Here is a 27,576-nt window from a genome sequence, read left to right on the forward strand (position 1 = left end):
CAGATGTTTTGTGTGGTTATTTATTTAGCTTGTAAAAAAAAAGCAGCAAGCATAATTACAATGAGTGGGAGATGAAGTGACATCAGAGTCGGCAATTACAAACGATATGCCATATGCTTAATGTGATTTAGAGGCTGGGTCAGGGTGATGGAGGTTACCAAATTGAAATGCAAATCTTAACATTTTGGAATTCATTACGGTTGACACCGCCCAATGAAGTAGCGACAACAAAATGAAATGACTTTGTTGAAGAGCGGTGTGAGGGATGATGGCAAGCGCTCATCTCTGGCACATTCCTTTTACTGAAAGGAATCGGGAAGAATGAATTTGACCTTCTGACTTTTGTTGATTGTCGTGCCATGTCTTTCGATAATTTATCTGTTAAATGTTGAAGTCACAGCGGGCATTTTCATTGCTCTATCAAGGTTTTCTTTTCTTTTTGCTGCACTAATTCGATATGTGAAACTGACTTTTACGGAACAATGTGGTCTTTCAGAGGCATGAAATAGTCTTTTTACAAACTTGGTAGATCACGATTCTTTTGGGTGCAATCCTGTGAAGACACAACACATCACTCCTCCATATATTTCTACATAGTGTGACTTTTATTGTAAAAGTCATGCCGGAGCAAAACACTACTAAACAATGTAACATCATTTCACATTATTAAACCAATAGACCAACGGTTCTCAACCATTTTTGAGCCAAAGTACACTTTTTACTTCCACACACTGTCATTCAAAAGCAAAAACAAAAAAAAAAGATTGTTTTGTTGTTGTATTTCAAATTATACTGTTGCCTGAATTGACAGTGCAGTAATCCCTCGCTGTAACACAGTTTTGCTACTTCACTATTTGCATCGTGCAATATATCTAGAAGCACGAAAATAATAACATGGCTAGCAGTGGCAGTTAGAAAATAATGCTTAAAACAAAGTGGCATATTCTTTTCTTCAAAACACTAACACACAATAATCTTAACGGTGCGGCGACTCCATTCTTTGAGCGAGGACCACATTATTTTTTGGTTGTAGTATCTCCAGGTTTCAGACGAAACGGGAGCTTCGCCAAACACATAATACACCCTAACATAGCAGTTTCGGGCGCTTTAAGTGCCCGTAGCAGCGAGACCCAAGACAAACATGGCGGCGACTTCTAAATAAGGATTCCACGACCTAAAAAGAAACACAAATTTCTTACCTATGATGTTTTTATGAAATTTAACATTGGTATGATAGTTTATGTATTTTTGTTTTGTTTTCAAAACAATATATATTTTTTTAGAATGAATGTTTTTTTGTACCACTTGGAGGTTCGAAATATAATCCCTTTAATTATTATTTTTACTTAATTTACTGGGAAAATACTTTAAAAATAACTGGTGATATTTAAATGAATCTATCAATCAATTTGTTTTATAAAACTTCAGGTAATAAATAGCAACCCAAAGTCCTGTATTAAAACATTCAATAAGACAATGCATTGGTAGTCTCTCGGCACAAACTTAAAGGATTATATAAGACCAATTGTTTGTTTGTTTTTTCAATTGGCACAGAACAAGTAGTGTTTCTCCCCACAATCATGCAGATATGTTACAGCATATTCCACGCGCCGTGGGACTCGAGAAATTAGCAAAGACTCATAACAATTGAGGGTCCCGTTGAAACAGATGGCAGTTGTACTTGACAGTGATTGCATAGCCAAGTCAAGTCACATTTCGATGTATTGCCCTTCATCACAAGATGTCTCAAAAGACTGCACAGGATTACAATTACACCATCGCCTGATCTTAAACCAACATGCGGGCAAGGAGAAACTCAAAACTTCAGCATGAGGAAAAAAGCAAGCTTAGGAAGGGGCCTCACAAGTGGTAATCCGCCTTCCAGGATGACCAGGGTGCAATAGATTTAGCTTTGGGTAACAGTACACACACATAGTGAACATTAATAAAAGAGAACATGTTGAAGCCCATTTCTGCTTGGGAAAGTTGGAACTTTGCTTACCGTGTTGCTGGGGGATTTCCGACTGTTTTATCTGAGTTGTTTGCGTGATCATGAGGTAACTTTAACTGCCGTTGGTTACAATGTGTGTTCCTTTTTTGCCGTCACCTCCTTATAGGTAGGTGAATGTGACTTTACCTTTGTGTTTTAGGCCGCATGTCTTACGATTAATAAAATACCGTTCAGATTGCTCCCGCTAGCTTATGGGCTAAGGCTTCCAGTTTTGTCTGGACCAGGTTAGCCCTGTTAGCAGTCGGTATCTGGCTACCCTGCTGTGTGCCTGTTTTTTTTCCCGGCAGGGTTCGTGTTTGTTGCTGTGGCAGTTTTTCATTGTAGAGTCCAGAGAAGCCGGGCTGCTTACTGCATGTTTTCAGTTGGCCAGCCTCCCGTTTTCTCGCCGATCGGTCCTGGTTAGCCCTTAGCAGCCAGCTAGCCTGCTGTTCCCCGACTGGTTTAGCCCCTGTTAGCTCTGTGTCTGTTATTTTTGCCAGTTCGCCCCATTTTCGCTGCTTGCCATTTGTGGTACCATTGATGCACCCACCCTTCGACACAACGCCTAGACATTCTCCACAAAACTACCTAAACACTCGAAACCTTTTGAACTAATTAACATGACTGGCTTACTAGGGGGCTGGTGTTCTTTACATGACATCGCAGCTCGGGAAGTTAAAGACGAAACAAACTTTTTTCCAAAATGTATTATCTTGGAAAATAATTGTAATATACCACGAAAAGGTCAACTGTGCTTCTTAACACATATTGTTCAAAAAAATGACATAAAAAGCGGAAATCTGTGGTGACTTGTGATAGCCCAAATATTGGTAAGAAATCATATGGGTGTATCTCCACTTAGCGTTAGGATAAGGCAGTGCTTCTCAATAATTTCCTGATACGGCCCCAAATACCCCGACACCCCCCTTCTTCGGAAGTAGAAATCACCTCACGCCCTCCGCAAGATTGATCTTTCTATTTTTTTTCAATTGATATTGGTGGGGACAAAACTTAGATTGCTCGATATTGGTGGTAAAACCACACCTCTGTCAATGCCAAATCAATTCCTTTTGGCACATTTTCGCAGAAGAAAGAAACTCAAGCATCTTGTCAGCGTAATTGGGTCGTAATATTTTAGAGTGATAGCCTAATGTTATATGGCTCCTTGTTGTCCTCTGCCAACATATTTAACGTAGTAAGCACGTCGGTCTTTGTTCGTCTCTCTCAGTGGTCGCAGTGAAGTGCTTTTTATTTTTATTTTTAATGCAACTTCCACTTTGGCATGGTCATCCTGAAAGGGGGATTACCACATGTGCAGTCCCTTCTCAAGGTTTCTTCATTTTCCTCATGGTGAGGTTTTTGAGTTGTTCCTTGCCCTCATGTAGGTTTTAGATCAGAGGATGGTGTAGTAATAGTCTGTAGTCTGTAATAGTCTGTGGTCTGTGTTGCCCTTTGAGACTCCTTTTGATTAAGGGCTATACAAATACTGTAAACATGACTTGACTTGACTTTATTACGTACGCTTTGCCAAACTTGTCTTAGCTTTCGGGAGGAGATCTTTGTGGACATCTTTGTCCGTCTCTTTACTCCATCTCCCTTTGCCTGTCCACTCCTTATACTCAACGTTTATCCTCTGAGCTTAATGCACTGCTTAGAGGCTAAATATAAACAAAATTCTCTGCGAATGAGAACACCACTGGCCCTAGTGTAGTTGGGGTGCAGTTGCACCTTATTTTGGGAAAGGTTAAACAAAAGATCACAGATGTCAAACGGGCCCGCGCATTGTCTACTAGTATGTATACTATGTCTTAGATGTTCTAATATTACCTTAAATTAAAATGCAGTTGTTAATATGCATGCTTCTAAATGTTTTGTGCATTATTAATTGCACACAATTATGCCTCCAGGAGGACATAATCAAATCAGGAAATGAGCTAATAATGACTCAAATTGAAAGGACTTTTTCAAATGTGTGTTCTTCTTTTCAAAATGTGTAGCTATTGAAGTACTGCTTGGTGAATGCATAATAATACATAAGTGTGTATAAATGTGCATGTGCTTGAGTGTCTGATTAAATATTGGTTTGACTACCAGCTCAGTAGCCTAGATGGTAGTGTGCCCGCTTTGAGACTGGGAGGTCGCTGGTTCGTGCCTCGACCGAGACATACCTAATTGGTATAATGGCGGCGCCCTCTGGCTGCGGCTGCATCGACCCGCTACAACGGGTCAGGTGTATCGACATTTCGTTCTGTGTACATTGTTACAAAGAATGACAATACAAAGGAAATTATTATTATTATTATTACTTAGCATGCATTAGAAAACTGCAACGGCAGATCGTTATCGAGCAAAATGTTCACTTTTGTTCTCTAAGAGGGCTTATTTTTGTTTTGCGTCTTCAAACATTCTTACACAGTCAAACGGAAAACAAAGACAGCGAGGGGCAAGGTGACCTAGGGGCTGAAACGGGAAAGGATGGTTCAAGTCCCGCATTGTCCCCTGGTATACATGTTATGTTTGTTTCCACCCTTGCACAACTCAGGAAAGGAGCATGTATAGTTAAATAGGCAACAATTCTGTGTGTGCTCTGGGTGCATTATTTATGAACATTTCAAGGACATTTTATTCATGACTTGCTCATATTTCTACCCCCCATTATTGTCTCTGCTTCAGGCTGTAGCCCAGGCGCTCCAAGATTGCTACTATTAAACCCAGGGTGCCATCTGATGGAGTTATCAAAGTAAATATGTGGCGCCTTTGATAGCATTTGAAATATCCGCTTGTAATAAAGCTCTCCGAGGAGGAACATGAGAGCGTCTTGTCATGCAAATTGTTGCTTTTCTAACATCAGACAAAGAGTCAGAGTTGATTACTTGAATAAACCTTTTGTGTCACAATAGGTTGCTGTTTGACTCGGTGAGAAAACAGTGGCCATGCGGCATCGTTTTGCACCAAATCAGCAATGATGATGGCCATATTTTACTAAGTGAGCCACCCAAAGGAAAAACAGAATTGAAGGGACGAAGATTGGTGTTTCGCCTACAACATTATACAAGGCTATGTTCAGCTAATTTTAAGTGTGCTGAAAAATATCTTGTCATTATTAATATGTGTGTTGAAATACCGCGGACTCATAAGTGATCCAATTTATAGGATTTTGAAATACACATCAGAAATTTGATTTTTATATAACTAAACGTATGGTAATAATTTAAGAAAAAGGGTATTGCAACAGCAATTGCAGCCTTTTTGACACTTTGGACCAACTCACAAATATAAATTTTTAACTATTCACTGTTCAGCTATACAAACTGCATAATCTATGGTTCATTGGGATTGCATGTTCAACATACAGCCTCAAGGAGGCACTATGGGGGGGTTTTTAGGGTTATTGTTCTATCTTCGTTATTCATTATCCATTATCCGTTATCGGTCAGTTCATAATACGCTACAAAGCCTAGGAGCCGGTACATTTACTCTCAGCCAAAAGGCCAAGCTAAGGTCCTAGCCCTATAGCCTTGCTGCGATCATTGCGAATGCACCGTTCCCGGAGGTACTGCAATACCGGGCCGATGCGTGGAGTGGACAGAGCAAGCTCTTATTCCATCTCCGAAATGCAAAAACAAAGATCATGGCTAGAGGTACGGCAAAAAGGCCAAGCTAGCCCTAAAGCCTGGCCAAAAGGCCAAGCTAAGGCCAAGCTAAGGACCTAGCATCAAAGCCTGGACATGTGATAGTCCCACGACAATAAAGCGCAGCTATAAGCTATAAGGCGCAGTCTCAGGTACATGTGCCATTGCTGTATTTAACACACCTAAGGCGCACCTTATCATAGGGTGTTTAAATACAATCTGTATGCCCAAATTCACTGCTTTTGAAGTTTTATGCAGGAAGACCAATTTTGAGATACGTGAGAAGTAATGCACGCAAAAAAAAATAATAATAACATGCCAACTCAAAACATGCAGAGGGAAAGCACTGTCGTGATTGCACCACCGGGACTAAGAATTGTGGCACCAGCTATCAAAAACAAAATGCAAATTGTTCGTGCCAATGCTCACAGATTGGGTCACGGTTGCAAAGGTGGTGATGCGTTGATTCCTTGATTTTCATACACAATCAAGGTCCACACTTTCTTCTTTAACGTTCTCATGGTGCCTTCTTCTATGTCCGCCTTAAAGCAACGACACGCCCATACAGGGCACACCGCACTGTGGGGCTTGCCACATATTTTGAAGAAAACCTAATACCTGTATATTCGTCATGAAAATATAGTATATATAAAAATAGAACCAGGATTGTGCTTTATGCAAAGCACCTACTTTGATGTTGATATACACAAGTATTTGTGTAGTAGAATCAACCTTTCTGCACTGTTAATTAACATCGTCTTTTTCCATGCCGGAAACTAGTGTCATCGACTACTGAGTGAAAATAATGTAACTTATACTCCAGTGCAAATTAGATTAGTTTGTCCCTGTTGTTGAGTGAAAAAGGCCTTTTGTGTGTCCCAATTCGTATTTTATGAGAATTTTGTGTTGAAATGCATTGCTTAAAAAAAAACACGGGTGTTTTATTTATGTTTTTAATTTAGCGCATAACACAAAATTATTTGAATGTTTATAACAGCCATAAAGTTTTCTATTATTAAAACGTTTGTTCGACGGACGTTGAACCGCCTTTATTTGGTTCTGTATTCATCTTATCCAATTATCATTCCGAGGGGAGTGTTTTCTCGCCAGGCACTGAAGGAGTAGAAGATTAAAAGCCAATGAGAAACATCTGTGTCTCGACTGCGCCTCGAATCTGCATCTCATTCTCGCGCCCGCATCCGAAATGCGTCTCACAAAAGCAAAGGGGGGAAAAGTCAGACATCAAGGCTGGTGACTAGTGGGAGCGGTTGCCACGGCAACGCACACCTCACATGACTTTATGGGCTGCATCCTATCACACGCTATCAGGAATTACCATAAATCTTGTGGCGGCGGTTAAGGTGCGCCTCAGCACAGAATGACAATGCGCCGGTCGTCCGATATCTGCCGACACAGAAATTGCCTTCGGATTCCGCTCGAGACGATAGAAAACGGCAAAATGCCTCTAATGTGTTTTCCCGTTATTGAAACGCGGGTGAGGCGGGTACTGTTGCTGTCAAGATCAGTGCTTGTAAGCCAAATTTAGCAGGGAAACAATATAAAACAACCTGCTGCGTAATCCTTAGCCAGTTGTCATGGCGCTTATTGTGTCCAAAAAGCGTCCGCATACGGGCGATATTGGCAAAGGACACTTCGATATGACCATTGTTGGGACTAGAGTGTTAAAAAATAATGTGTTCCTGGAACGCAATTACCGTATTTTCCGCACTATTGAGCACGCCGGATTATAAGGCACTCCCCAAAAGTATTTTTCATATAGTTTGATACACAAGGTTCACTGAACTATAAGGCCGTAAATTTGAGACTACAGTAAGAGCTACCATGCTTGTTATATCCTTATATAATTGACGATAAGTATCGCTGATTAAAATCGCCAAACATTGTTTGCAACGGAAATCCAAACCGGGTCGCATCAGTATGGGTGCCACCACTTTTCCATAGACCACTTGTGAAATAGATAACTAATGGGAATGCATTAGACATTAACCTATTATCGCACTATTTACATTCACGGTGCCAGAAACACTGATTTGCGTAGTGCATTCTGATATGTTAAACAGTTTCTTTACTTCTTTACATGCGTGTCAATACCGTTGCGTGTAAAAGAGCTTTTACAGTATTTTGTTGAACGACTTTCTATTTTCTGTCTCTGTCTTTTGCAACGTTATTGACGAACAGGTGAAGAAGTGGAGAGACTGTTGAACATATCAGAATGAAGAACAAAATTCACTGTTCAAATCAGAGTTTCTGGCAACATGGGGAGTAAAAATAGTGTGATAACAAGTTGAGCTCCAACACCTTTTCGTATGTGTTTCGTACCACTGGTGGTCTAGTGGTAAAGTGTCAGCGCCCTCACCACCATGAGACAGATTCAAATTAATTTATGACAATTTAAGTTAACGATGATTATTGATTGACCAATCATTGCTCTAATACAGTAGTATACAGTAAGCTTCTGTAGGAAGGCAGACATATGAATACTGTATGCATTTCTGATCTTTACCGCCGCATTCGGCAGTATGTAAGGCACACCTGGTTATTAGGCACACCTTCCAATTTCTGGCCAATTTGGGATTTTTAGGTGCGCCTTATAGTCCTGAAATACAGGACTTTGTTAATGTGTACTGTAACGCCTTATTAAAATAACTTTGTAACTCAACTGTTGTTACAACATAGCGTTTTACTGTTTTAATAGCAGTTCATAATTTTAAACGTATTTTGATCGCTAAGTGTTCTGTCTGATGTTTTCTTTGATTTGATTTATTATGTGGCTTTTTGAAACCTATCTTAAGGGGTCAACTTCAAAGTAAGTATATACAGTAGTTTGTAACTAGATAGTTACTTACTTTCAGAGTAACGCACTACTTTTGGTTGTCAGTTATCTAGTCTCTTTTCCGTACATAGGGTGGCTTTCCCCCACAATAAAGAATTTTTTTTCCCGTAATTGATACTCTTTATGTGCCCACCAGACTGGATTCTTAGAAGAAATGTATCTTTGTGAGGATGAAGACTGTTGTATAGTACTAGTATTAGTAGCATTGTTTTCAATGTCGGCAAAGGTGTGCGACTAATGCTAAGGTAACACTGAGCTAAAACAAATGCTAACTCACTGATTGACTTGATATGGGTCAAAGTTAGTGACATATTGTCTTTGTATTTTTTTATTTTCTAGGTAGTATATGAGATTTTATTGAATTATTTATTTATTTTGTATTTATTTCACTTTTTTTAAGGAGAACATTTCATTTTTCATCCATCTTGTTATTTAAATATTTAGATGTATAAATAATTTGAATAAAGATATAAAAATGAATGAAACGCAAAGTCCTTTGAGTCTTTAATCTGTCACAAATGCAAAAAACGTAACCTCGTTACCACAAAGTTCATTTTTCAAAAAAAAATAAAGTGATGAATTGCGTATTGTCTAATGTGATACCCAAAAATGTGGAACAAAACAGTTTTTTTCCCAGTGATTTAGCATCTAGTATCAGTATTAGTATTGCACATCAATGCCAAGATCTCATCTCTGAAGAGTGGGATGACGCATAACACTGAAAAACAATGGCGACTAGCTGATGAAGATCAGGAAACCAGTACTGTGTGTTTCACGTAGCTGAGCAAACCCCTACCCATAAAATTGGCCGAGAGAGGGGTGCTACTTCCCCAAGACACACCACAGGAAAGTGGTACCCCTACGACCGAGGTTGTTGAGGGGTTCGTGAATCTGTGGTGTAACGGGATTGCTTTTTAAATGAACTAACTAGTAACTGTAACTAATTACTGTTTTTCAGTAACGCACCCAACAGTGGTTGTGACCCCTATCGTGTGACCTTTTCTGCATCACCCCAAAATATTAGCAGACCCACCCAACCTCATCTCCAAGGAACAATTCACACAGTATTAGGATTAATTTTGAATTTTTTTTATTTTTTTATTTTTTTCGCCTCAGTCTCAGTTCCCCCCTCCGTCACTCCTGAGCCCGTAACCCAAGCTCCCGGGCGGCCCGGCCCCCATAATCGCATCAGTTCACGGCCCTCTTATTCTAGCGGAATTGCTTAATTGGTATGTGTTCTACATAACTGTTGGAGTATTAGACTCACAAATGAAGGTTAGAACCTCGCAGCTTGTAATCGACTGAAAGAAATTGATTTGTGCTCAGCTGCCCTTCTGGGACGAGACTTTATGGTTCTCTGAAGAAATGAAGCTTTTATAATTGTGTGTTCTCTCCCCACCCAGCCAGCCGGCTAAACCCCTTCCCCGCACCTTCTCTCTTTTTTCTCATTTCTCCCGACTGTTTTGTTGACATTCATCAAGAGGCAAGACGCTACAAATTTGAAGGTTACGACTAGTCTTTCATGCTCGGATACACCGCCACGCTTAGTGTACTGGAGTTTCCACTCAATAAGGCAACTGGATTATAAGGCGCACCTCCAAATACGGTGCATATATTTTTTTATACAGTGGACTGTGCACTGGACTGTTAGACGCATGCAATTGAAGACTACGTTGTTTATTCGTACGGCACGAAATAGCGCAATGATTGATCAGTTGATAAGTAGCACAATGAATGTTCGATAAGTGTTGCCGAACATTGTTTGCAACATGAATCGAGCTTGGATCACAGAAGTGAGAGCCCCTAGACTTTTCCACGAGACGACCAATGGTACAGATGACATACGTAAAGGTATTAGGACTTATCTCATTATCACACTTCTTTTACACTAGCAGAAACACTAAATTGCCAAGTGCGTTTTGTTTTGCATTCTCATTAGTTAAACAGTATCTCCACTTCTATATAACGTTGCGGTTTAGTATGTGTGTGTGTATATATATATATATATATATATATATATATACAAATACAACGGGAAAACAACAGGAATTAAATTACAACTACAGCAGAATGACAAACATATATGACAATGGGACAATGAGTGCAGAATGGTTGTATGCGTCAGCGGGGCCTTGTTTGTTTAAAAGAGGGGATCAGGCTTTTCCCAAAGTTGGCCCTTATTGAATTACTCATTGGTGAAGAAGTGGAGAAATTGTTTGAATCTGCATTCCTGGCAACAGAAGTAAAAATAATGCTGCATGGTGACAAGCTCTTGTGCCTTTTTATACGTCATCTGTACTACTAGATATCTAGTGGTAATGGGTTAGGGCCCTCACCGATTTAAACTCTGTTTTAAATCACACTGGAAGGTTAGCATACTGTAACATCATCTAGTAACCGACACTTATAAATACTTTATGCATTTCCAAACGTATCCACCTTAATCTACAGTATATAAGGTGCATCGGGTTGTAAGGCGCATCAGATTAAAATGTGCACTTTCAAATTTCTGGCCAATTTGGGGTTTCTAAGTGTGCCTTAGAGTCCAAGCGAGGAAATGCAAGCTGAGTGAAGAGTGAATACACACAGAATCGTCCCCAGTGGAAATCTAATATACGACGCGCCAGGATTGAGTCAATAGAAATTCGATATCACAACGGGACGGATGAGATACGACAGGGATCAATGGATTCTTGCGGGTGATCTCGCCGGACTTTGTGACTCTGCGGTCGATAGTTGAATGTATGATTAACAAAGGGTAATTTGCCATAGCCGGTCTCATTCTGATGAGGGGCATCAGTTAGGATTTTTTTCCCTGGCTGACAGTTCCCCGGAGGTGAAAAGGATTACGCTTATCAGAAAAGGAACCTATCCCCTCACTTGGCAGATAGTTGAAAGGGCCTGCCAGGTCTGTCGGATTTTTGTAGTGCAGAATATCTACAATTTTGGTGGGTCCTTTGAAGGCTGTGGCGATAGTCAAGACATAATCCAGTACCTTAAAGCAAAAAATCATAGTGGATCCAAAAATATTTGAAATATTTATCCAATTAGGTCTACGTTTCATCTTTATGACAGACTATCGTGCGTTTTGCTGACACGCACTGCAAAAGCTGGAGGGGGAAAAGCCAAATTGGCAGATTTTTTCTTTAGCTACTTAAATTTGCTTTTCTTGTGAAATAAAAAATGGTATACTCAATAAACTGAATAGTCTCATCTTACATATCGTGGATCAATTTTTCTCATGTTTTCAAACATTTGTAGAAAAAAATATTTAGTAAACTGAGCTTGAAAGCATGTAGTAAAAGTATATTGTATAACTGCTCGTTTAAAGGACAATTGTTTAGAGAAATTAGCTGAAATATCTGAAAATGAGGAGATTTTTTTGCAAATGAGATAATATTTTAACATAATAACACAAATAATCCATGCATGAATGAAATGTTGTTAAATTAGTCATATATATTTACCGTAGCAGACAACCTTACACATTGTATGGATTGTTTTTCTTATAATGAGAGACAAATGAGTTAACAATTTAGTTTTATTCGTTTTAATTGACTTAAAATGAGGGTTAAAGTACTGTAAAATTTGAAAATCATACTTGAAAGTATCTATATGGTCTGCCAATGGAGCAAAACGGCAATTGAAAATTATATTGTTCCACTGGGAATTATTTTTGCTGATTTTAATGATTTATATTATACAATTTATTCGGGCAAAGTCATCTTTAAAATTAGCTAAATTATGGTAGATTTGCTTTCAAAGTGTATACATTTTTCTAATTTTGCCAAAACCAATTTTTTGAGTAACTCTTTTAGGGACAGTGTGTAGTATCTGACCGCTAGATGTCGCTATATTGTGTAGTGCAAGCAAAAACCATGACTACAAAGCACAAGGAAGATTACTAACTACTAAAACATGAAGGGACCAAACAGCACAAATATTTTGTCATTTTTTTGCCTAGTCTTTGACAATGTTTTAAATGGCAGACAATCATGTTATCCTCTTCTATGTGAGGCTCATTGTATGCAAAAAAATACAAATTTCTTGAGCTACAATCACTTAAATATGCACACTTCTATGATAGTTTTTGCTTATTATTCAAATCATTATTGTTTTTTCACTAAATTAAGTTTTCTTTTACCACTATGAGGGTCCAAATAATACACACCCTCCCTTTGAAATATGTATTTTTAAAACATTTAAATTAAATATCTTTGACTGTCATGTGAATACAATGTTTAAATTAGAAAGAAGATATATTTTCTTTTTTTTTCTAAAGGTACATTGTGTAATATTTGACCACTAGATGTCTCTCTATGGTGTTGTGCAATGGAAAAGGAGTGCTAAATGCGCAAGAAAGAATAAAATATACGGAGAGAAAAAAGGAAATGTAAAAAAGATTAAAAATAGAGGGGCAGCACGGCGGCGCAGTGGTTAGCGCGTGTGCGGCACAGTTCTGAGGTTGTGGGAACCTCCTGCGTGGGTTCAAATCCAGCTCCTGGCCTTACTGTGCGGAGTTTGTATGTTCTCCCTGTGCTTGCGTGGGTTTCCTCCGGGCACTCCGGTTTCCTCCCACATTCCAAAGACATGCATTTCGGGTGGATTGGCCGGTCCAAATTGTCCCTAGGTGTGAATGAGCGAGTGAGTTGTCTGTCCCTGTGTGCCCTGCGATTGGCTGGCAATCAGTTCAGGGTGTCCCCTGCCCACTGCCCGATGATTGCTGGGATGGGCTCCAGCACCCCCGCGACCCTATTGAGGATAAGCGGTGCAGCTGATGAGATGAGATGAGATTAAAAATAGAAAAGGGGAAAAAGAAAAAAATGTATAAGAAATAAAAGAGAAAAAAGGAATAAAATGGGGAAAATAAAAGAAAATAATGTAAATATGAAAAAGAGAAAAAGGGAGAAAAAACAAAAATTAACATTTTAAATGAGGAAAAATGGTCCTACTTTGAACCTTTTTTTTACTACGTTATCCATTTGTACCATATTTTTGTGAACAAATATGATTAAAATTATGTGCAAAAGAAAGAAAAGAAGAAAAAAAAAGCGTTTAAAAAGTATCCTTGGCAGCAAGATGGCGGCCAATCTTGCCAGCTCCCTCTGAGTAAGGATCCTCTTTTGTCAAATAAATGCTAAATTCTCGACCGCCATGTATTTTAAAAATGATTTTCTTACTGTTCAGATCAATATTGTTTTTTTTTTTGATTAAGTTGTTCTTACCACCAGGAGGCACTAAATATTTAGCTCCCCTTAATTAACTGGAATTTGTTATAGCTCAGACCACATTGAATATAGAAAATTGGCATCGATGGATGAATTGATAACACCTAAAAGATCACATTTTTTCAGTTTGTTTCCATTTCTCCTTTCCTTGCAATTAAAGAAACTCATTTCTAGCATTGAGTTGGGAAAAAACACTCATCACATCATCGCAGTTAATCAAACCTGGATACTGTCTTAAAACAAAGTGAGCTTTGATGTCCTTTAAGAGCAGCAGAGCTCAAAGCCAACCTTCTAATCAAGCTAGTGATTTAACTGTCTCTACAACATTAGTATTCCTGGGCAGATTTTTGCAGGGATCCAGGCTAGGATTATCCCAGCTCTTAGCGTCTTAGCTAAGCTGGTTAACACCTGTTTTTATTGACGGAAAACCGTCATCCTGAGGCCTTCATCTTCTTTGGTGTTAAGATCCGCTTTTGCTCACTCCAGTAGGCTTTTGCGGTCGACACCATTTTTTTTCCCACCATCGCCAGGTAAGCATCTTTGGAGTATAATACTACAATTCCCGCTTCTTTTATTACTTTTCCCATCACAGGATTCCAAAATGTTCTCTGTGATGTGCAGAGGTGAGTAGTAAGTAATGAGTTACATTGACTCTGTTACATTTATTCGAGTAAGTTTTGAGATATTTTGTACCTCTGGGAGTATATTTATGTTATCATACATTTTACATTTGCTTGAGTAGATTTGCATACAAGAAACTGTACTTGGGCTACATTGAACCCGTTACTCATATCCCCTCCACACAAGTGCATGTCAGTCTGTCTCCGTTAAGGCACATTTACTTTGTCAGAGACCTCGTTTATTTTATTTAGATTCACCCAGTGGCACCATTTTTTAATCCACAGAGGGTTCACCCAAACAAACTGTCTGAGTAAACCAACTGACAGTACAATAGTCCCACAGAAAGTCCTCCTCTTTTCTCCACTATAGCTGCACTTTTACTTTCAATGTGTATATTGGGTTATCTATGGGTATTGGGTTCTAGGTCTTTTAACTGTGAGTGGATAACTGGATGCTCCAAATGAAGTTTAGTTGTTCTTTGACAATGACAATACATTTTCTGAACCCTGAACCATGTTCTGTGTTTAAGGCCCCATCTTTAAAGGCTTTCGTTTGAAACCTTGAAAGCTCATCCAGTAGTGACAAAAAAAGCATTGTGCACGTGAATACAGGACTTAGATTTACCTTGATTATTTGAATCTATTTTTAAATAAAATGTAATTCGTTGTTGATTGGATGGACTTTGATGATTTGAATCTGATTGAATGGTTGTTTAAAATAATAAATAAATAAGACGCTGCTACAGTTTCTAAGTACTTGATTAGGTTTTCTTTGTCACCAAGTACGTTTTTACTTGTACTCAATTAATTATTTGAATGACTACTTTTTTACTATTATATGAGTCATATTATTCTGAACTAGAAGTAAGATCTTAGGCCTGGCCCTAATCTGGCCCGAACCCGGCCCGAAATGCTTCCCTTTCCGTTTTTTTTTTTCTTCGCCCTTCATTAAGGGTATACACAGCATGCACTTACTTTACTCAAGTAATTATTAAGATAGAGAAAATGCTGACCAAACTATCAGTTTAGCACACTAAAAGCAAATTAATTTTCCTCCTCTGTGTTGGGGTAAATGACGCGCGTGTCAGGACAAGAACGGAATTAGGACCCCATTGCGTAACGTTTCCCACAAGTTTTATTGAAAGAAAGAGGAAGGCTGCGCCCACGATCCGTTGTTCGCTGGATACTGGAAGCAAGTCGCTTTCGCACTCGGATTGTGATTCGAATACGGAAGTGGATCTTCCGTAGGGAGCGATGGCGGTGTCAGGGACGGAAAAGAGGTCGATAGCCGGGACAGGGAGAGCAAAAACGTGGTCGGGGTCAGAAACGGGTCGTGAGCCAGGACAGGAGACTAGACGTAGTCGGGATAAAAAATGGGTCGTAAGCCGCGACGGCAGAGCAGACGTGGTCGGAATCAAAACAGGTCAAACGGGAGCAAAAACGTGACAGGCGGGAACAAGGCATGCCTTGTATAAACAGAAGTTCACAGACGGACTGACAACAAGGGAGTGACAGGACTGGGTTTAAATAGGGTCAGGGAGCCAATCAGAGCCTGCAGCGGTTGGCGCCAAATGAGCGGGCACAGGTAATTCGCATCGGTAATCATGACAGCGCGGCTTCCCACTTCCACTGCCCTCACGTCAGACGCCATTTCTGCTTCTCGCCAATAGCTTACAAGCTTACAGATTAGGATTTGTTTTCGGTGCTGTCTTGTTGAGTTTTACTTTCGTTCGTTGGTGCTGAGCTCAACCGTTGATTATATTATCCTCATTTCCAAGGGCATAAGGTGAGGTTGGTGTCTGGTGAGGTATAGTCAGATTTACAAATAAATAAGCCTACATCGTAACTATCACTTGATTGGCAGAACGAGGAAGCAATATGTAAGCGATAGCATACCGAAAACGTTTTAATGTAGTGCTTTAACTGATAAATAAATATTTGTGCTGCTCCTTTTGAATAAAAGCATAGATTGTTAATCCCTCATTATGCGAAAAAGTCCATACGAGATCAAAATTACTGGATGTGTTGAATTGCTTTTAGGCTGCTTATACTTTCACTAATTCTATTATTAGGAGCTGAGGTGTGTGCCAAATCATAATCATTTGTCTTACTATCGCTCTCTGCCATGAGGCAAGAGATTGTGTGCCTCACTCTCCATCTGCAGACACTCAAAAAAGTAGTACCTCACACACTAATTGTATGAGTAATGTTCATTATATAGTGTTTAACACATAACAAATTAATATATCTTAAATTTTATATTTTGATGTTATGGCACAGCCTCATCTGGTTCCCCTTTTAACTAAAGGGCAACATGGTAGAAACACCACTCTCACAGGGGCCTGAAGAGTATACTAATGGCATAAAACGTGTGTCTCAGCGGTAGGGATGGGGATGTTTGGGAGGCTCACAATTTAACATTCAATTATGATTCAGGAGCGTAAAATATGATTACGAAATAATTGTTGGGATTTTTATCCCTCAATATTCTTTCCTCCACTAAAATTGAATCCATTGTAGTGTTTATCAACTGAATGTTTGTATAACAAGCAAAACAACAAAAATCACACTTGTAAAACACAGATATATATTTGTAGTTTTGCAAAATACATAATTCCACCAGAGTTTTTCTTTTAATGCAACTGGAGAAAATTTATAATTTGATTTGAAAGTCCTTAAAAGAGCTTTAATTTAGCCATTAAAAATGTTTAAAAATGCTGATAGATGTATGACAACTGCTAATAATGCATTTTAATGTAAATTATATTTGTAAAAAAAAAGTCTTTTATAACCTTTACCTCAGACAAGCAACCGTCAAGCTGGATATGAGCATAGGGATGAAAGAAAAAAGAGAAACAAGTGTCTGCCTTCATTAGGACAAAAGGAGTGTGAAGAGGACAGCTTCTGACAAGTCGGTAACGCCTCATTGTCCCTGATCTCAAGTTTCATAAATTTCCACGGCACTCATTAAAAGAAGACTTGCCGCCATCACCGGGCGCCAACTCGTTATCTCCTCAACTCTTTAAAATGTTGTAATTAATTCAACGTTTCTGCTCTCCAGCCGCTAAGTGCCACACATTTTGCTTGATCAAAAGATGGCTTTTTGTAAATGTATTTCTACGAATATGTGTTTTCGGATAGTCGAAATCCCGTGAAGTACAATTTATTTATTAGATATCAGTAACATATGATATATACGACTGTAACAAAATACTAATTATATAGATCTATATAAATAGTGAACACAGAATTGCAATTAAATGGATGTCAGGACCAGAACAAAGACAGGACCCACTTGCTTTGCGTTTTTCACAAGTTTCATTGGAAGAAAGAGAAAGGGTTGCTGGACGCAGGAAGCAGGTCGCTCTGAACGCGGAAGTGGATCTTCCGTGACGAGCGATGGCGGTGTCGGGAACGGAAAAACGGATCAGTAGCCGGGACAGGAGAGCAAAAACGTGGTCGGAAGCGAGTCGCCAGGAAGCCAGGAAAAGGAGTAGACGTGGTCGGGGACAACAGTGGTCGAAAGCCGGGACGGGAGAGTAGACGTTGTCAGGATCGGGTTGAAGCCGGGGCACAGACGGGAGCAAAAAACAGGTGGAAGTCAGGGTCGAAAAAAGGCTTGCCTAGTGTTAACTGAGGTTCACAGACAGACTGACAAAAGGGGACAGATAGGAGTGGGTTTAAATAGGGACAGAGAGCCAATCAGTCCGAGGCAGTTGGCGCCAAAGGAACGGGCACAGGTGATTCACATTCGTAATCATGATAATGGATGGTCTATAGTATCATTATATAGCAGTACAACAAAGTTGGAGGGCTTCTCTCGGTGAAAGAAAGCAATGTAGAGAGCAGCCGACTAGCTGCATGCTCGGAAAGGCCAGGGCTCGGTAACACAACACGTGTCACTCATGTAAGTTTCCCACAAGTTCTAGCTCCAGGTCATCCATTTTATGAGTAATGGATTTGGCATTTGTGAGATACAGGCTCAGCAGGGATGGCTTGTGACAGTTGTTATGTAGCGGCAACAGTAGGCCAGCCCTGCAGCCCTGCAGCCCTGCTATCGATTCCTCTTCCAATATCGCCTCATTCTCTTCACGGACCTGATATCAGTCCAAGGGGCACCTGCTGATGATCATGTATTTGCGCTCTTTTGACTTTCATTAGAGTCAGATGTAATTGATGAATATTATTTTTACTGTATCAAGCCGCTAAAATACCAGCTGTTGCTGGTCTTTGCAGTTTGTCTGGTGGACACATGGACTTGTGCGCCCACCCAGCTGTTTGACTGATAACGTACACCAGCCATCGCAGTCACACACACCGACAGTCACATTAACCAAACACTCTCACACAGCCCTTTGCTGTGTGTTGTCTGCTGCAGGACACATTGGATGTTAAATTCCATGATTTTCCTGACTTTACAGCACACCATTTTATATGCAAATCCACCTAGTGGAGGGATAAAATGCCCTTGCAGGATTGGCCGCTCCACAGTGTTTATGGTATACAGTAGTCTGAAATCAGATACATATGAAAAAGGTTTTCCTCCATACATGTTTATATGCCTAACTTTTTATGCTAAGTTTTAATGACGCCGCTCAAAGTTTTGCCCACTTGAAGGGAATAATGTGTTTTGCATTAGGAGCTGCATCATATGAATTTCTTCTTGTACTTTGCATTATGGGGCTGTGAAAATATAGAGTTCCTATATTATTGCGGTTTGTTGTTCATACTGCATTGTGCTCCAAACACGCCGGAAGCAAGCTTTTAACATAGGCGTACTCTTTTTCTTTACAAAAAATTACCTTCTTCTATGCCAAAAACAAGCATCATTCTCGTCAACGGCGAAAATCACCGATGCGTTCGAACCTGAAAACTAACATCACCTTCACTGCAAAAGGTCTCATTGGAAACGTAGGAATAAATAAATAAAATAAATATATGTTTGTTTTTAATTAAAAGGAAGACATTACTTTGCTATTACTTTAATATAAGTTCCTGAAGGACTTGACGCAACAGAAGAATTGATTGCTAACCGTAGCGACACCGCCTGATTTGGATGGAAACTGCAGCATAATTGCAATTAAACGCGTGGGTCCCTGGCAATCACGTTTGAGTCACTCCGCCAGCAGGTCAACGCAGACTCTTGCACTGCAAGTATGAATGGGCCTTTCAGCAATGGAGTGTTGTATGTTTGCTGTCCCATGTTTAAGTCCCTATATCTGTTCATCAGAAAACCTCAAACTTCAGGCAAATGCTTGAACAATATTTTTATCCCCAGACTTCTAATATCCAAAATGTATTCTGATATGATGAAAGAGAGAAACAAAAACATCAATTCATTTTAAGTGGTAAATAGTGTGCTTGATTCATTTGTATTCTCATATTGCTGCTGATTATCAGCAATCTTCACACTGAAACTCGATTGGACGTAGATGATCTTGACTTAACTGTGATGAATGTTACAGATGAGGGGAAAAATTTGAATGTAAAAGTCTTTGTTAACAGACTCCATGACCAAAAGGTTATTTATTTTTGACTGGAATTTTGAAGTGGACATATAGCACAAATGAGGAAAGTTTCAGTATTTTAGATTTAGATTGCTCATGATTGATCTGTTTTTGATTTGGGCTAATGCGGAGAACGTTATACACCATTGACCTACCATTGACCGACTTGACGTATTTTGCTCGATAATGTTACCCGTTTAGTTAGTTGATTTAGTTCAGATAGAAAGTCAAATGCAGAGACAGGTTAATAGTAACAATTTTCAAACCTAAATTCAGAAGAACTTGAATTAACCTTACTAGAAATGTGTTTGTGATTATTGTAACCTCACATTTTGGTGGAAAAAAAGATTATTGGAGGATGAGTTCAAAGCAAAAACTCTCGGGAGCAATGCATATATTTCATTTCTTTAGTTTTGAAAGCAATAGTCCAGGGGTGGCGAACACACGGCTCTAGAGCCGCACGCGGCTCTTGGCCAATAAGAATGCGGCTCTTTGCCTCATCATATTTTCTATATACTGTGGCTCTGCCTCCTTTCATGTTTAGTTTTTTCACCTCTTAAAACACACTTGAATCCATCAGAATAATAACAAATAATGAATAATATGAAATTAATTTGGCAGATTTGTTGTTTTTACGCCGCTCCGAACACATAACTGTCTGCCAATCATCTGCGTAGGTTACGTCTAATGCTAGTCAGTGCCTGGTGTGGCTCTTTGACTCTCACAGTTAAAAATTTCGGCTCTTTGTGTCAAACTTGTTCGCCACCCCTGCAATAGTCGGTAAACACTAACTGATTTCAGCTCTTCGAATTATAATTATTATTTTTTCAACATATTCTTCATTGATTAAAACCCAAAATGAAGAGTGGATTAAGATTTTCATGAGCAGGTGTCTGTTTGATAATTATTTTGTACAGGGGCTAGGACCTTTATGAATCATAAAAGGAAAAGTGTTCTTAAATATTTTGAGAGAGCAACTCTGTATATTTTAAACTTTGTGCAGAGACCTACCCACCTCTACCGCTCACCTAATTACTCTGAGCAGTTTGCTGGTGGTTTTTTTTTTGTTTTAGTGTTTTCTTTGGGGTTTCGTTAAAAAGTCCCAACAGCGAACATGCATAGTTTAATAAGCTTATGTTTAAAGGATTTCTTAGCGACTGACCACCAGTACGGGGTATATTGGTATGACATCCACCCTGTAAACTGTAGTTAAAAAAGTGCCGCCTATATACTTGATTGAACCATGTTGCAACTGAGTGTTTCTCTGGCTTTACATGTAACCATACAGTGGTTTACCCACACGATTGGAACGCCAGAGAGAAAAGTTTAATGGTCATTTTTTCCTGAACATCCTTACGAAAATGCCAATCTGTTGTTTGACCCGCCATGTATAAACTGCATACTGGACTAAAATGGCTCAAGTTCTTTGCAAAGTTGCTGTTGTGCTCTATTTGTTACTTTGCAGGCCTCTGATTGGCGCAGTTCTTTGGGGTTATCTTTTCTGCTATTCCCTTTGTCCCGGAGCTCCTTGGTCGTCTTCCTTCCCTTTTGCTCCCTTGTCCTCATTTTGCCTGAAATAATTGAGTTCTCATTTTGGGTCAGAAATCGAACAGGAGAGCTGTTGTTAGAAGGAATTGTTGATTTAAAGATTAGATCTTTGACAGAAGCATAGAATAGGCAATCGTTTAGTAATTTTTACATCAAACCCGATGAATAGTAAAGCATGCCAAGTTAATCTCTTGGCAGAGTTTCTTTTGGGGTTGTGCATGCTATTGTGCTGCTTCTTCTACAATATCTTAAAGAAATTGTCCCATAAACCACAACTTACAACATGTTTAGTGCCATTGAGGGCAATAGATATTAATCCCCCATTTTTGTAATTCAGTAGACTTGTAGGGAATATGTTAAACTCCTGGCAAAGCTTGAATGATACACTTAACAACCCTTAAAATGTGCTCTTGATGCGTCTGTGCCAGAGAAAGGAATTTTGCCACCAAATCTCCAGTGACTGGCTTGAAGATGTAGGTGGTGTTGTTTCTATGGAAACAGCCAAGGGAGCTCTGTATTTTGCCTCAGCAAAATACATTCCAAAAGTAGGAGGGGGCAAAGCTATTCCACTCTCGCAAACACTTACCATGGCCTGAACCCTTTCAATTATGAACCATTAGAACTTCTTCCCGTGCAATATTCATGCCACAGCAGGTCCTCACCCATTCTACCCCCTTCAGACATCTTGGGTTTCTGTAAGTTGAGATAAACACTTGCTTAGGTGTTACAGCTAGACACCTACCTCTATTCATCAATGTCACTGCCTTAGCACTCAATAATTCAAAGCTGGGCGGTAATGAGCTCCCGGCAGGCCGTGTCCCTAAGGAACACCTCCCATCACCGTATGTCTCAGCTGTAATGTAGTTATAGTTTGTGTCAGCTTTCAATTCAATTACATTTCGATGTGATAGCTGTGTAATTGTGTCTGATTACGTTCTTGGTAGACCAACTAAGTGTGAGTTTCCTGGAGAAGAATTGTATACATATCTCAGGTAGAGGCTGTTTGAATGCTGAAAGGAAACGCATGTTAAATCAGGAAACAAAAGTTTTCCCTTCATTACTGTAAATCCTCGTTTATTGAGGTTAATGGGGACCAGAACCCCCTAAAATATGTGAAAATCCACAAAGTAGCCCTTCCTGCTGTTTGAAGCGTGCTCTGCCTGCCCCCTGCCCCCGAAAAAGTCAACAAGGGACAATGGATTGTGGCCGCACTGGTGAAAATAACAGCCTCTATGAAATAGACGAATTCACACTCTCGACCCTGTTTTCAGACATATTAGACTGGGGATAATGGATAGCTGCCAAAACACTGCAGTTCATTTTAGATAAGCTAAAATGGCACGCTTTAGTGGCCCAAATCGGGAAAAATACGCTCTAACAGCCCTTGCTATCAGCAATAGTCGACTAAGGATATTCGATCACGGCCGCAACTGTGCATTTCTTATTAGGCGGGCCAGGACAGCAAACCTTCCTTTAAAATTGATTTTTGCTGGTCCCGGCTTGCAGAAATATTGGATTGAGGGTAATATATCGAGGCCACACGGGTGCTGTTCATTAGAGGGGGAAAGGACGGGGTAAAAAGAGCCTCCATGCAAACTAATTTTGTACCCGCTCTCGTTACCATTAGTTTCAGGATAATAGGTCATGGCTCAAAAACTTAAATTCATTTTAGACAAGGGCAATGGCACGCTTTAAATTTAGATTCAGATTCAGATTCAAGTATACTTTATTGTCATTCTTGTACCCGTGTATACAGAACGAAATGTCGATACATCTGACCCGCACAGTTTCCTTGAATGTACAGATATAAATAAAATGTTGTATTGAGTTGGAGTATTGAAGTACTAATAATATACTAAATAATTATAGCTATGTATAGTGTTATACAGTAGTGCAAAGAGTGCAAGGTGAGCAGCTAACCAGATGTGCAAAATGGGCATTCATGTAAACAAGTCACTATACAATAACAATAACACTGGAGTACGATAGTGCAGAGGAGAACAGATGTGCAAAGGAGTGGCTAGGTATAAGATAACTGCCAGTAGTGCAAAAAAACAAAACAAACAGATGTACAGATTAGCTGCTGTGTAGGCTTACTATGTGTGTGATTGACCATTTAACAGTCATGGCCAGGGGGACAAAGCTGTTGCAGAACCTGGTGGTCCTGCACCGCACACTGCAGTACCTCTTCCCAGAGGCTAGCAGAGTGAACAGTCCATGATGGGGGTTAGAGGGGTCCCTAATGATGTACTTGGCTCGTGATAGGCAGCGCTTCTGGACAATGTCCTGAATGGAGGGGAGAGAGAAGTCCTGATGATTTTCTCTGCTGTCCTCATCACCCTCCTCACACTACCCCAGTCTGAGGCACTGCAGCCTCCACACCACACAGAGATACAGCTAAGGCATTAAACCAAAAGAAAAGGACTGATTTCCCCTTATGTTCCAGTCCGAAGCCTTCGTTCTGAGGGCGCCAGTCTTCTGGTGATCCCAAGAGGCAAGAAGTGTTCCGCTGGTTCGAGAGCATTCTCCGTCCAAGCACCGGTGCTGTGGAATGCTCTTCCCCCTGAGAACCGTTCTGCAACCTCAGTGGAAATGTTTAAATCTAAGCTTAAAACACACTTCTACTCTATAGCATAAGAATAACCTATACTTTTCTTGGACAATATCTCTGTATTATTTGTGATAGCAACATCCTTTGCTGTCTGGTAATCCTAATAGGGGGATGCCACATGTGCGTTCTCTTCTCAAGGTATCTTCATTTTCCTCATGTTGAGGTTTTTGAGTTTTTCCTAGCCCTCATGTTGGATCTAGATCGGGGGTTGGTGTAATAATAGTCTGAAAAAATGGTCTGAATAATAACCTGTGAAGCCCTTTGAGACTCTTTGTGATTAAGGACTATACAAATAAAAATGACTTGACTTGACAAATGAAAATGACTTGACTTGACTTGATTTGATGTCCCCTTGACTCAGCAATGCTTGACTCGGAATAATTGATTGTGGCCACAACCGTGCATTTAATCATAGCTGGGACAGAAATGCCTTCTGCTGGTCTCAGCAACATGGGATTGGGGATAATGGTTTGCCGCTGCACGGGTGCTGGTCTACATAGGCTGAAAGAACAGAAAAAAAGCCTCCTTACATAAATGACACAAAGTTTCTCTCAGCCCCCACTCACAGCAATAAATGATTGGGGGTAAAAAAATAATGCAGTTTACTTTGGTCAGGCCACAACAGTACACCCAAGTGGCCCAAATCAAAAGAAAAATTCCGGCATATGCCCTTAGTAAAAGCTGACTAGGGATAATGGATCACGGCCAAAACCAGGCTTTGCATTTTAGCCTGGTGCGACAAAAGTTCACTCTGCCCATCCTCGCTAGCAGCAATATGGCATCGTAGCTAATATATTGCGGCCACACGAGTGTAGTTCACTTTTTGGCCGATAGAAGCGGCAAAGTAAAAAGGCCAGGACCTACAAAAATGTGCTCTGCAGGCCCTACTTGCAGTAATATGAGAACAGAGAGAAGGGATCACATGATTTTCCTATTTTATACCCGCAATGCACAAAGGCCGCAAAGTATGAAGCAAGGGATTACGGTATTACTCAAAAAAAAAAATTCACAGAACCATAAACCCCATCTGTTAACAGTAAAAAAATGATCAAGTCAAAGTAGCTTCATTTGAGCAGAACATTCTTACGCAAGGTTTTTCCACAGATGGGAAAGAATCAAAATTAAATGAAAATGCATTATGCTAATTACGAGTTAAAATTGAAAGGGTACGTTGATGAAAAGTAGCTGTGAAAATAGATTTAGGCATCATAAAAGTTTAAGCAAATTTCGCATACTCTGGAAGTGTGTTCCAAGGTCGAGAAGATAATTTTGTGTCTTCTCTTTTTTTTAACTTGAAAGTTTAATGCCGTATCATTACGTTCAGCACCAAATATCTGAGAGCAGTAAGAAGATGACAATTGTTATAATTCATGCTGAAAATGGAAACAACTGAGATAAATAATAACTGCCAATGTCATTACAAAAGACTGCATAACTAGTTATTGTAAGAACTGCGACGACATAACGAGACACTTGCAACTTATGCGCTTTCTTTTTTTGTAATCAAAATTACTTTGCTATGCATCAATCATTAGTCACTTATCAAACTATGGGGACAAACACTATAATGCAAATTATATATGTATCTTGTCTTATTTATAAGGTGTCTTAACCCATTGTCAAACAAAATGATAGCCTGTAACTTTTTTTAGGAAATGTTTTATTTATATTTATTTATATTTATATTTATATTTTTGCAAAAACAACCTTAAAACGAGCAACCTCATTTTATATCATAGATGTTAGATGATTTCCCGATATTAATGACCTATTTTTTACCATGATTAATATTGCTGGGAAATTTGGCTTACATTGCCAGTGTATGAATAAGAACTTGTTTTTAAAGGTATAAGGGGTTTTATTCAGTTCCTATAAGTAGTAAAAAAAGCGTCATTTATCAAAAAGATAAAATATATTGATTAAAATATTGAGAAAAAACAGTTTATCGAAACATGCGGTTTTTTTTTATATTTGTCAATCAGGACATTTACATTTATTTCATAGACAGTACTGATTTTTTTTCCTGATCAAGATTAAGTATTTTTATTCCTATCGAACAATTGCATTTCATTTTGAGTTTCTTATTCTACGCCCCCCCAAAAATAGTTAAAAATAAAGTAAAATAAAAAGAATAACATCTAGAATTAGAAAAATATCTTCCAAGATTAAGATTATTCTTAAAAAAGTATAAAGTTAAATATTTTCTCTATTTAATATGCGTTGAAAATGCTAAAATGAGTTCAAAGAGGCTTTATGCTTAATTTTCCACCGCGACTATCTGCTTTTATCTTACTTTTAGTCAAGCTTTTTGGGGTGGAACACTTTAGGTAGGTGCAGTAAGGGAATATGGTGGGCTTGACACCGATGTCATACTTGTCTCTGTGTTTTTCTGTTTTTATTTGTTAGTGCGTGGTTGTCAACATTTGCTAATAGCTCCCATTATTAATGATCTCAATTTCCCTTACTAAGCGATGATAATATTTACTCACAGCAAGAAAGACCAATTACAATAAAGACAAGGATAATCCATGTAAAAAAAAAGCTAGTGTACCACAACCAGGGTTGGGTAGGGTTACTTTAACTTGATTACTTTCAATTACTTTTGGATTACTCCAATACCAAATATGCTAATAAAAGACAAAGTAAAAAAGTTCCAAATTACATACAGAAGCTTTAATTTGGGGGACAGGGAGATTTCGGCCCTTGGCCTCTCTTGATTTGGAACTCCACCTGCTATAATCCCCTGTAAAAATTGTTATACTGAATAAACAATTTGAGAAGATTAAAAAAAACGTATAAATTATCATAAAATCATATTGGTTTACAGGTATGTTAGTGTAGCATGAAAATAGTGAAAGTAGGAAGAGGCCTGCTTTAAATACATTCCTAATACCAACCCAAAACCCAAGAAAAAAGAAGAAATTATTCAAGTGCATCTAAGAAATGCACATACTTGCACACACATCACGAGTAAATAAAGTTCCAAATGACATGCAGCTTCTTTCATTCGACTTACTATAATCCCTTGTAAAAAATTGTTATACTGCATTAACATTTTGAAAAGATAAAAACGTATAAATTAACTGAAAAAAACATATACGTTTACAGGTATGTTAGCGTAGCATTAAAATAGTAAACGTAGGAAGTGGTACGCTTTGAAACCAGTACAAATCCAACCCAAAACCCAAAACAAGTGACAGAAGAGTCAATTATTCAAGCGCATCTAAGAAATGGACATACTTGCACACGCAGCATAAACGAGTTTATTGAGGCTGCAATGATGATTTAAGCCAGGAGATGGTGGGCGCGTTTAAGAAAGTTCCAAATTACATACAGCCTTTTTCATGTAGGAACTGCAAGATTTTGACTTGACTTGGAACTCCACCTGCTATAATCCCTGAAAACGGCAAAGATTCCCCCTACAGATTTGTATTTGCCGGGATCAGAGAACTATCGTTGCATGTCACCTCATTCATGGGAGGATTGAATTTGCTGACTGAATATTGTGATCGATGGGTGGGCGAAAGAATAGTGGCAGCGGGTCCCAGGCCATCGGATGACAAATGATAGATGAGAGGGATAAAGG

The 27,576-nt window shown here is 39.2% G+C and overlaps 1 protein-coding gene and 1 pseudogene across 5 annotated transcripts in view; one reads left to right on the forward strand and one right to left on the reverse strand.

The window, feature by feature from the left end:
- Positions 1–27,576, forward strand: part of fbrsl1 (fibrosin-like 1) — a 486,912-nt gene that overhangs the window by 280,875 nt on the left and 178,461 nt on the right. The gene's annotated exons all lie outside the window — the stretch shown is intronic.
- LOC148365137 (U2 spliceosomal RNA) lies at positions 5,522–5,684 on the reverse strand (annotated as a pseudogene).

The sequence above is a fragment of the Urocampus carinirostris genome, chromosome 5 (assembly GCF_059441175.1).
Source record: "Urocampus carinirostris isolate Australia breed hairy pipefish chromosome 5, RoL_Ucar_1.0, whole genome shotgun sequence".
NCBI lineage: Eukaryota > Metazoa > Chordata > Actinopteri > Syngnathiformes > Syngnathidae > Urocampus > Urocampus carinirostris.